This window comes from Ahaetulla prasina, chromosome 5 (genome assembly GCF_028640845.1).
Source record: "Ahaetulla prasina isolate Xishuangbanna chromosome 5, ASM2864084v1, whole genome shotgun sequence".
Classification (NCBI taxonomy): domain Eukaryota; kingdom Metazoa; phylum Chordata; class Lepidosauria; order Squamata; family Colubridae; genus Ahaetulla; species Ahaetulla prasina.
Window position 1 is genome coordinate 118,752,580 of NC_080543.1, and position 13,253 is coordinate 118,765,832.

Consider the following 13,253-nt stretch of genomic DNA (forward strand, 5'->3'; position numbering starts at 1 on the left):
TTGGAAGCATAAGAAAAAAGTGTGGTTGCATGAACATCTTAGTGAAGATCAAAGAGAAAAAAAAACATGCAGAAGGTAGAATGAGGATCACTTAACCAAGGAGAAGGCCCTACAGGTCACCCAGAATTAGAGAACAGTTTTAAAGGAAGCCAAATCTTGGAATAAGTTCTCTTTAGTGAAGAACCAAAGAGGATTTCTTCTGATATATTTCTTCAACTAAAAAGAGAAAGAATCAGTAAATGAGTTGGGCAGTCAAAATGCTGACAAGTATTAACAGAAAGGGAGGATTACTCAATGTCCAATTTTAGCTACAGTCTTGTTCAGTAAGCATATATATATTCATATATTCAAGCCACTGTGAAAAGAGGAAGAAGGGGCAAGATCAAAGTTTAAGAGAAACACGGTCAGGGAATACCTATTTATCTCATGTTTTAACAAAGTCTGATGAATTGTATATCAAGGCACCAAAGAAATTTGGTTATCTTCAGAAACTTTGAGGGAACTGCAAACTGCCAGCAGTCTGGTGAAGGACAAATGTTGTCCCCATATTCTTTTTTTAAAAAAGATACTCCAGTGATCTATAGATTAGTCAGTCCTTAATACTAAAACGATTCTAGAACAGATCTTATTTTGATTATATTTATTTATTTATTTATTTTGTCACAACAGTATATATAAGCATAAGCATGAAAGTAACTATATAATATATAAGCATATATATATAAGCATAAGTATGTAATAACTATATTAATTGGATATAATGAAAGGAAACAATAGGACAGGAACGGTAGGCACGTTTGTGCTCTTATGCACACCCCTTACAGACCTCTTAGGAATGGGGTGAGGTCAATAGTAGACAGTTTTTGGTTAAAGCTTTGGGGATTTTGAAAAGAGACCACAGAGTCTAGTAGTGTGTTCCAAGCAGTAACAACTCTGTTACAGAAGTCATATTTTCTGCAGTCAAGATTGAAGCGGTTAACATTAAGTTTAAATCTATTGTTTAAATACAATATTTGTATTGTTGTGATTGAAGCTGAAGTAGTCTTCAACAGGAAGGACATTGCAATAGATGATTCTATGAGTTAAACACAGGTCCTGTCGAAGGCGGAGGAGTTCTAAGTTTTCTAAACCCAAGATTTCAAGTCTGGTGGCATAAGGTATTTTGTTGTAATCAGAGGAGTGGAGAACTCTTCTTGTAAAATATTTCTGGACACGTTCAATTGTATTGATGTCTGAAATGTGGTATGGGTTCCAGACAGGCGAGCTGTATTCAAGAATTGGTCTAGCAAATGTTTTATAAGCTCTGGTTAATAGTGTAGTGTTTCTGGAGAAGAAGCTATGTAAGATTAGATTTACAACTCTTAAAGCCTTTTTTGCAATGTAGTTGCAGTTGGCTTTGGCACTTAGATCATTTGATATGAAAACTCCAAGGTCTTTGACAGGGTGGGGGTCATCTGTAAGGTAATGTCCATCGAGTTTGTATTTAGGGTTTAGATTCTTTTTTCCAATGTGTAAAACAGAGCATTTGCTGGTTAAGATTTGGAGTTGCCAAGTATTTGACCATTCTGTCACAAAGTCAAGGTCTTTTTGAAGGGTAGCCATATTGTTGGTAGTGTTAAATAGTTATATATTTAATAATAAATATATAAGCAGGTTGAAACAGGAGAGTTTTTACTAGAAATCCACATGGATTTGTACAAATAAATCTTATCAGACAACCCTCCCTCCCATTCTTTTTGAGTTTGATCTCTGCATGCTAATTAACTATGTATTAGATGGGATGACAATTAAGTAAATACATGGCTGGATCAAAAAATCTTACTGAATGACTTCTCGTTAATTGTACTTCATTAAATTGGAGCTTAATAGCATGAGACTGCCACAAGGTCCAGTCCTCTATCCTTATGCTCTTTAAGACTTTTCTTAATGAGTAGGTGGATAGAATAGCTATCAGATCTGCAAATGATGCAAAAGTAAGATCAAAATACCTTAAAGGATAAAATTCATCTTGATCCGAATAGCTTCATTGGGCTGAAAATAACAGAATAACACTTGTTAAAGAAATGCAAAGTTCCTCACATGATTCAAAAATCCAGTGTGGATTGATAAAATGGTGGGTAACCATCTTGATAACAATATTTGTGATTCTTGAAATATTGCCTGACTGTTTGACTATAATACCAACAGCAATAACACTTAGAACAGGGGTAGTCAACCTTTTTATACCTACTGCCCACTTTTGTATCTCTGTTAGCAGTAAAATTTTCTAACCGCCCACCGGTTCCACAGTAATGCACCATGTATCATCGTCTGCGCATGCCTCTTGAGCATCATGGATTGGGTTTGGGGGGGCAGTCGGCTACCAGCTCTGGTTGTCTCTTACAGCTGGGTGGTGTGGGGGGAGATGTGCAAGCTATTCTGGGATGAGGGGTTTTTGTTTGTGGTCACATTATAGCGCCGTTTAGTTTCACTTATGTAACATGAACTAAACTTATGCACGGGCGATACAAATAGTATATTTTCAGAAATTTAAATTGTCACAGGGAATTTTATGAAAACCTAATGAAAATATTTCTAAATAATGCTATGAATTTTTTTTAAAAAAAGTCAACTAAATTTTTTAAAAAAGGAAAGTGCTTCAGTATTGGACAAAACCCCTACCCGCCCACCATGAAAGCTGGAACGCCCACTAGTGGATGATAGGGACCAGGTTGACTACCACTGACTTAGACTTATATACCACTTCATACTGATAGGACAGCCCTCTCTAAGTGGGCTTATACATAATCAGCATATTTCTGATATACATAATCAGCATATTTCCCCCTGATAATCTGGGTCCGCATTCTACCAATCTCAGAAGGATCAAAGGCTGAGTTAACCCTGAGCCATTCAGAATTGGAGTGAGCAGTGAGTTAGCCTGCAGTACTACATTCTAAGCACTGCACCACCACGGCTCTTCATAATAGCAATAGCATTTAGACTTATATACCACTTTAAAGGCGTCTCTTTACAGAGTCAGCATATTGCCCCCAAACAATTTGGGTCCTAATTTTTACCCACCTGGGAAGGATGAAAAGCTGAGTCAAACTTGAGCCTGGTGAGATTTGAATTGCTAAATTACAGGCAGCCGGCAGGCAGCAGAACTAGCCTGCAGTACTGCACTATAACCACTGCACCATCACATAATTCAGATACGTGGGGTGTCTACAAAAAAAGTGAAATGCATATTTAAATTGCATAACAGAAGAATATTTTCCAACTAATTGAAATAATAATTCTACTTTGCTCTTCCCCAAAGCACCTGAGGGTAGAACAAGAAGCAATGGATGGAAACTAATCAAGGAGAGAAGCAACTTAGAACTAAGGAGAACTTTCCTGACAGTTAGAACAATTAATCAGTGGAACAACTTGCCTCTAGAAGTTGTGAATGCTCCAAAACTGGAAATTTTTAAGAAGATGTTGGATAATCATTTGTCTGAAGTGATGTAGGGTTTCCTGCCTAAGCAGGGGATTGGACTAGAACAGGGGTCTCCAACCTTGGCAGCTTTAAGACTTGTGGACTTTAACTCCCAGAATTCTTCAGTCAGCAAAGCTGGCTGAGGAATTCTGGGAGTTGAAGTCCACAAGTCTTAAAGTTGCCAAGGTTGGAGACCCCTGGACTAGAAGACCTCCAAGGTCCCTTCCAACTCTATTATTCTATTTTATTCCCAATCTTGAGCATAATCAACTATTGACTTTTCTGAAGATATTCATTCATTCATTCATTCATTCATTCATTCATTCATTCATTTATCAATCAAATTTAAATGGCCACCCAACTCATACACAGATGACTCCGGGAAGCTTAAAAACATTAAAAATCCAGCTATTCCAGTTTCTCTGGAAACTTTTTAAGGACGATTGCCAGGAGGTTTAGTTTTATATCTACAATTTGAGTGGTAACAGTCAGAAAAGTAAAGGACTTTCCTTCACTAACCATATTTAAATAGTCTCAAAAAATTGGGAGTTGAGTTGGGAATAATGTTATTTTTTAAAAAAACCAGTGCATTAAGTAGTGGGTTGGACAGGAAGGCTGAAAGAGACACTTCTTACTCTGTAATTCTGTTTCTTGAATGTGGAAAAACAACCCTGCCAAAGCACACAGTAGAGCGTCACACTGTAATGTTCAACCATTTATTTTAAAATTGCCACTTAGTCCATGAATTTTTCATGCGGAATATTAACTCATGGATGATATAACTTTTACAAAAAGATCCAATTATTTATTCATGCTCTCATCATTGTGCTTTGACAGCTTTCAGACAGACACCCTAGAAGCCTCACAAATACCCAGATGTGTTGGCAGCACTTCACAACAAGACAAAACACGTGGGAAATGGAAGGAAATGAATCTTTCTCTAGTACTGTGGGGATGAGAACATAATCTTTTGCACACAGGTTAATACAACTATTCTTGTACCTCCTCTTGCTTTTGTTCTACAAAAAAAAAAAACACCACCACCAGGATTTGGTTAATCTGACTAAGCATAGTACATAAAATTATCTACCACAATGTCCTAACTGTCAATGACTACTTCAGCTTCAACCACAACAATACATGAGCAAATAATAGATACAAACTCAAGGTAAACCGCTCCAAACTTGATTGCAGAAAATATGACTTCAGCAACAGAGTGGTCAATGCCTGGAATGCACTACCTGATGCTGTGGTTTCTTCCCCAAACCCCCAAAACTTTAAGCTTAAACTGTCTACTGTTGACTTCACCCCATTCCTAAGAGGTCTAGAAGACCCCATTCCTAAGGGGCCTGCATAAGTGCACCCAAGTGCCTACCGTCCCTGTCCTAATATTCCTTTTTTACTTACTCTTTTCATGCATCCAAATTATGTTTATACTTTTACCTGTTATCTCATATATGATTGACAGATAAATAAATAAAATAAATAAATAAATACATGGATGTGGGAAGTCAGGTAAACAAGAAGTATGGAGCAAAGATGTTTCCAGTTCTTTCTCTACTATGTGACATCCAAAAACATTCCAGTAGACAAAACAAATGAAATTGTCTCCAGAAGCGTTTTAAAAACGTATCAGGGAAAACCACAAATTCTCGTCATTTATCAGATCATCTTTTATTATTTCTCCTCTATATTTTAAAGCAAGACTTCATCCCACACCAATCTCCAATGGATTGCAAAAGTGAAGCTCAGGAATTACAGTATATACCCAGTTTTCATGCATTTAACACTGTAAAGTCCTCTTCCAGATTGTATTGTATTGTATTGTATTGTATTGTATTGTATTGTGTTGTGTTGTGTTGTGTTGTGTTGTGTTGTGTTGTGTTGTGTTGTATTGTATTGTATTGTATTGTATTGTATTGTATTATTTTATTTTACTTTTTTATTTTATTTTATTTTATTTTATTTTATTTATTTGTTGAGTATGTATTAGATAATATATTGATGGCAGATAACAGAAAACTGAAAACAAACAAAACCCAGGAAAATAACAGAATTGATTTCAATGTAATCTTACAGGATTCAGCATTCAGAACTCAAGGATATAGCAATAGCACTTAGACTTTTATATCACTTTGTACAGCCCTCTCTAAGTGGTTTACAGAGTTAGCATATTGCCTCCAACAATCTGGGTCCTCATTTTACCTCGGAAGGATGGAGTCAGCCTTGAGCCGGTGAGATTTGATCTGCTGAACAGCGGCTAGCAGTCACCTGAAAATAGCCCGCAGTATTACACTCTAACCACTGCGCTACCTTGGGTCTATAAGAATGGAATTGCATCATGACATCACCATATATATGCTAGACAGCGGTGGGTTGCACATTCTGTTGCTACTGGTTCACCGCGTGAGCACGCTTGCTTCATGTGTTTACACACCCGTTTTGCGTACACACCTGTCTTCAACGCATAAGCCCAGCCTCAAAAATGTCCCTAAATAGGATGGCATAGAGGTGGGGCAGGTGGACAGGGGCGGGGGCGGGATGGGCCCACCCACAATTTCTGCTACCGGTTCGGGCAAACCGCTCCGAACCAGCTGAATACCACTTCTGATGCTAGAAATATGAGCCTCTGAAACTTTGGGCATCTTGAACAGCATCTATAGATCTTAGTAGCTAGTAGGTTCATAATAGAAATGGCACTCCCTTCCAAAGAATGGAGATATAGATGTTCATTTATTCTTGATAGAAAGACACTGATGCTTCTACTCCCGAAAGAGAAGAAAAAGTGACCTTTCAGTGATTTAATTAATAGAGAGTTTATTGCCTATCATGAGATGTTAAAATGAAGCTCTTGACTTTAGGAAGCAGAAAGAGAAGACAATTTTTTTATGGAATATATGCGCATCCTCCCACAGTCAACAGCTGCGTGCATATTCATCAAAGCAAGCTCATGTTTCTTCATTATTCATGCTAAGCTTAGAAGGGCCACATTGAGAAAGGACAAAAAATGATTGTTGGCTTGACTTCATTGTCAATAGTAAAATGGCTCAGTTTGGTCTCAAATGTCATTTTCTCAGTGAATAGATAGCATCGAGAAACAGATGAGTCTGCCAATACAGGGAAAAGAAAAGAATGCAGACAAATCCATTTATCTGGTTTTCAAATGAAAGCAGGCAAATGCATCCGTCTTGTTTAGCAAAAGAAAGATGGCAAGTGTTGAATGATATATGTATGTGTGTGTGTGTTTATATATATATATATATATATATATATATATATATATATATATATATATATATATATATATATATATATATTTATATATATATATATATATATATATGTTTTCTGAGGTTTTCACGGGTGTTTGTATGTAGGTCTTTGGTTGTTCGGGTTTTCTCCGTGTAAAATTGGAAATGTCTTGGCAACGTTTCGACGAAGTCTCATTCGTCATCTTCAGGCTTCAGCCGTGCTTCTTGCTCCCAGAATATATATATATATATATATATATATATATATATATATATATATATATATATATATATATAGGTCTTTGGTTGTTCGGGTTTTCTCCCGTGTAAGATTGGAAGTGTCTTGGCGACGTTTCGACGAAGTCTCATTCGTCATCTTCAGGCTTCAGCTTCGTGCTTCTGGGAGCAATGTGTGATCGCAGCTGTTTCTTCCTTTTAACTTTTCCTTTTTCTTTCTTCGTTTTAATGCTATATATATATAAATATATATATAGCATTACCTTCAGCTAGAAGCTTGCAAAGAACGGCTTCTCTCCAAGGCAGGTTGAAAAAATTTGTCAGGTAGGTATGTGCACATGTTTATTTGTGTATGAGTGGTTTAGCCCTTAGCCAAATGAAAGGATGGCGTCTTTTAAATAATTCATTAGGGCTATTGAAGTGTTTGTTCAATGGAATTGCTGTGCAAACAGCTTTTCAAAACACTTGCTCCATTATGAAGCAGTTTTTCATTACGTTTAGACTAATGGTGCATTCTAAGAAGATAGTTGGGCGGCCATTAAAACACTAAGTCATTAAAACATTAAAAAAATTGCTTCAATATTTGAGGGGGGCTGCCACAAAGAAGAGCACCAGAAGCCAAGACAAGAAGCAATGGATGGAAGCTAATCCATTTACTGTAGATATGGAGAGGAGAAGGAGAGAAGCAACCTAGAACTAAGGAGACATTACTGACAGTGAGAGCAATTAGCCAGTGGAACACTTTGCCTTCCACGTTGTGAGTGCTCCATCACTGGAGGTTTTTAAGAAGAGGTTGGGCAGCAATTTGACTGAAATGATATAGGGTCTCCTGCTTGAACAGCGGGTTGGACTAGAAGACCTCCAATGTTCCTTCCAATTCTGTTATTCTATTACGTAATAGTGCTGTTGGTGAACAGATTTATCTGAGGTTGACAAAGGGACTGGTGCTATCAAATCATATCTGTCAGAACAACCCTCATTCTGTTTGAATTAGAGAACTGAGATGCAAAGAAGGCATGGTGACCTTCTACCGTTGCATTATAGAGAGTATCTTAACTCACTGGTACCTGTGTTTGGTTTACTAATTACACAATGGCAGGTAGGACAGTACTCCAGAGGATTAATATCATTGCCCAGAGGATCATTGGTTGCCCTCTCCCCTCCTTGGAAGAGCTTTATAGCTCCTGCTGTCTTAAGAAAGTTCAACACGTTCTTAAAGATCCATCTCATCCTGGCACCCTTTTTCTTTTTTGAACTATTACCATCTGGCAGACGGTACAGGATAAGGACAAATAGGCTGAAAAATAGCTTCTATCCCAGAGCAGTAACTATGTTGAATTCTACTGTATAGTGCAATATTAATGCAGTATCAGGGGTTTTCAATTCAATTGTGTAGAACGTGAAGGATGTGTGTTTTCGTTTTATTTTTTTATAGTTTGATGTACACTGAAGATCAGTGTTCAGTGTGATGTACACTGTACATGATGTACATTGAAGATGACATTTAATTTCATTGTACAAGGTGCAATGACAATAGAGTAATCTTAACATAAATGATTTGAGGAAACCATATTTAATTCAAACCATTTTATGATTCAAGATAAACATTGGAAAATGTTTTGTCAATAACCTATAATGGGGATTTTCAAAATGCTTGAAACTGCTGTATTTTTATCTAGAACTGAATGGCAAAACTAGTAAAACATGTAGGAAATATTAACCCATCCAAACTTCATTTAGACATCTTCAAGAGTTTTGCCACAATACATTTTTGAGATATTCCCCCTTGTGTCTTATAGGGCAAAAATGGAATGAATGAATAAAGGATAACAAAACAGCTTCATGATTGTTTAACAATGTATAGAGAAGTTGACAGACCAGTGCATTTCCCTCTCCACATGTATAAATTCCGATTTTGAGAAACTTTATTTTTTTTAAAGAAAAATAAACTTTTTTCTTTCTATGAATTTTCCAAGTTTTAGCAAAGATTTGAATTCTGATCAGCAGCTACATCAATAATTCAAACTATGTTCATTTAGTGTTCGTTTTTCCATTAAAACAATGAAGTTAGTATAGTCGCAACATGACTGATAATGACTACGCAGAACAAAATGGAATCTCTACTTATTGCCAATGAGGAAATGACCTTAGTAAAATCTTTCTGATAATGAAAAGAGATCAACACTTACTTACAATAACCGATGTTGCTGAGTTACACTTGATAATTCATTATTTGTTCCAATACATTTTTACAAGAATTTGGAGATCTGAATGACAACTCAGATGGCAATATCTGCACCATATTTGGTGCATTATGGAAGTTGGAAAAGAGTAGAAAAATAATTATTATATCAAAACTCAGAAGGTACAGTTTTGGATCATACGAAGATGTAAGATCTTGGATCCTTCTCCATGCTAGTTTGAATTTGGGAAATGATGGAAATGCACTCAAGTAATAATTAGCTATGTCCACCCCTCCATAATTTTCAGCACTGAGTTAATATGCTGCAACATTCTTTTTTCCTTTCTTTTGATAATAATGTTAATAACCTGAAGACAATTATTATTTTGGTTATGAATAGTTTTCAGAAATAAATGAGATGAGGCAGTAAATTTGCAGGGTACATAAACAGCCTCAGGACCAAAGTGATTGATGTCTCTGAACATGAGTTACACCAGAGATAGCTGTAGGCATCCAGCACTCCAGAGGCCACCTCTGGTAATACATTACATAAGATCCAATGTGGGTTTCTAAATTCTAAAAAAAAACCTTAATTATTTTGGAAGCAGTTACCTTAAAAGAATAGTATTAGGATGTAAATTGTTGATATGTGAATATCAGTTGAGACAGAAAGAGGCAAGCCTATGTTACACTTTTACCCTATCTTTTTGGGCCTAGAAAACTTAGAACTACACCACCTTCAGCCTGACCTAAGCGTAGTATGCAAAATTATCCACTACAATGTCCTACCTATCAATGACTACTTCAGCTTCAACCACAACAATACACAAGCACACAATAGATACAAACTTAAGGTAAACCGCACCTAACTCGATTGCAGAAAATACGACTTCAGCAACAGAATGATCAATTTATTATTTATTTATTTATTTATTGTTCATACTTTTATACCGCCCTATCTCCCTAGGGACTCAGGGCGGTGTACAGCCATATACAAACACATAAATATACCAAGTAAAACATTAATCTAAAAAACTTATTATATAGGCCGAATATTTAAAATAGAAATATAAATAATAAAACCCGATTTAAAACCAAATTTAAAATTTAAACATTTAAAATTTAAAAAATCTAGTCCAGTCCTGCGCAGATAAATAGATGTGTCTTAAGCTCGTGGCTTAAGAGATTCGAAGGTTCGAAGGTCAGGAAGTTGACGAAGTCCTGGGGGAAGCTCGTTCCAGAGGGTGGGAGCCCCCACAGAAAAGGCCCTTCCCCTGGGCATCGCCAGTCGGCACTGCCTGGCTGACGGCACCCTGAGGAGTCCCCCCCTGTGAGAGCGCATGGGCCGGTGGGAGGCATTCGGTGGCAGAAGACGGTCCCGTAAGTAACCCGGCCCTATGCCATGGAGCGCTTTGAAGATCATTACCTGACTCTGTGGCTTCATCCCAAAACCTCAAAAATTTTAATCTTAGACTGGCTACTGTTGACCTCACCCCATTCCTAAGAGGTCAACAGTTTAAGAGCACCAGCATGCCTACCGTCTCTGTCCTAATGTTCCCTTTGATTGTATTCATTTTATTGATTGTATTTTATGCTGATACTTATATAAGCCTACCTTTTTGTCTGTGCTTTGGAGCAATGGAATCTCTCTTGAATTGATTATGAGAACATAGTTTAGGTCAGGGGTCTCCATCCTTGGTCCCTTTAAGACTTGTGGACTTCAACTCCCAGAGTCCCTCAGCCAGCAAAGCTGACTGAGGAACTCTGGGAGTTGAAGTCCACAAGTCTTAAAGGGACCAAGGTTGAAGACCCCTGGTTTAGCTTACTTTATCATTGAGAGGTGTTTTTGCTTTTCAATTATGTCTCACTCTATAGGGATACAGACTTTATAGGCTGCCTAAATTTTTAACTTACCTACTGCTTGTCCTGTACTTTAAGGGGAATTCCAGACAAAACCTTAATCTACTGCTTGAAAAATGTGTGTGTGTGTGTGTGTGTATGTGTGTGTGTGTTTGTGTGTGTGTGTGTTTGTATTTGTGTTTGTATGCAGATGGCTAACAGAAGTATGAAAACTGTTTTGAACAATATAAAGTTCTGGAACAACCTCATAGTCACAAAATATAACCCTATCTTTCCCCTAGTTACAAGTAATAATGTCACAAAATTTCACACCACAAGAATTCAGCTGTCATATTTATTTGTTTGTTTTGTTTTCCCAAAGGTGCTGAATAATTGCACCATGGAAGCATATCAAGAAAGGCATGTCCGGGTGTGGCCTTCCGGGTGGACTTTAAGGTGTTGGTTATGACCTTTAAATCGCTCCATGGCTTAGGACCTGGGTACTTACGGGACCGCCTGCTGTTACCACACGCCTCCCACCGACTGAGGGACTGAGGGACTTCTCAGGGTGCCGTCCGCCAAACAATGTCGGCTGGCGGCCCCCAGGGGAAGGGCCTTCTCTGTGGGGGCTCCCACACTCTGGAACGAGCTTCCCCCGGGTTTACGCCAAATACCCGACCTTCGGACATTTCGTCGCGAACTCAAGACTCATCTTTTTATCCATGGGGCTGGCTTAAATTGGGATTTTAATGTTTAAATTTATTTATTTTAAACGGGGTTTTTAGTATGGGAAATTTTAATCATTGGGCTAATTTAAAATAAGTTTTTTAAATCGTATTTTAAACTTATATATTGTATTGTCGGTTTTATTATGCCTGTACACCGCCCTGAGTCCTTCGGGAGAAGGGCGGTATAAAAATCAAATCAAATCAAATCAAATAAATAAATAAATAAATGTCACCAAAAAGACCAACATTGCAATTTATCACGAAACACTTTGCAGAAAAAAAAATATTTTTTTTTCTTCCTCCTCCCTCTCTCTTAGACGTACAGGTAGTCTTTGGCGTATGACCGCAATTGAGTCCAAAATTTCTGTTGCTCAGTGAGACAGTTTTTAAGTGAGCCTTGCCCCATTTTACAACCTTTCTTTTTCACACTTAAGTGAATCCCTGCAAGTTGTTAAGTTAGTAACACGATTGTAAAGTGAATCTTGCTACACCATTGACTTTGCTTGTCAGAAGAAGATTGCAAAAGGTGATCAAAAGACCCCAGGACATTGCAACCGTCATAAATATGAGTCAGTTGCCAAGTGTCTGAATTTTGATCACGTGGCCATTGGAATGCTGCAATTGTCATAAGTGTGAAAAAAGGTCATAAGTCACTTTTTAAAGTACCATTGTAACTTTGAACGGTAACTAAATGAACGGTTGTAAAATGAGGATTACCTGTACTTGGTTGTTTGGCAATATAGTTGTAGCTATCTCTAGTAGTAGTATATTTGTAAGGCACTATATTTAAATTAACTGTTATGCAATCTCCTATTGTTAACAAGCTTTTGGTAACCACCTTTAAAGCGCTCCATGGCATAGGGCCGGGTTATCTATGGGACCGCCTACTGCGACCAGATACCTCTCACCGACCCGTGCGCTCTCACAGAGAGGGACTCCTCAGGGTGCCGTCAGCTAGGCAGTGTCGTCTGGCGACACCCAGGGGAAGGGCCTTCTCTGTGGGGGCTCCCGCCCTCTGGAACGAACTCCCCCCAGGACTCCGTCAACTTCCGGATCTTCGAACCTTCCATCGCGAGCTCAAGACACATTTATTCATCTGTGCAGGACTGGCTTAGATTTTAAATTGAGAGGGGTTTTAAATTGATTTTAATATTTATATTTCTGTTTTTTAATAATTGGGCATTATAATAAGTTTTTTAATGATTATTTTAATTTGTATATTGATGTTTTTATATGCCTGTAAACCGCCCTGAGTCCTTTGGGAGATAGGGCGGTATATAAGTTTGAATAATAAATAAATAAATAAATAAAAATAAATAAACAAGCTCATCTTCTTAGCCACTGAATCACCGTATCCTTAGATTTCCTCAGAATCTAAGGATATGGTGATTCAGTGGCTAAGAAGATGAGCTTGTTGATCGAAAGGTTCAGCAGTTCGAAATTAGCCCAAAAGAAAGAAAATCCCCTATATTTATTTTATAAATAAATAAATGGTTGGATGGCAACCCAACAATAAAGCAAATATAAAACAACACGAACAAGGGAGCTACATTCTA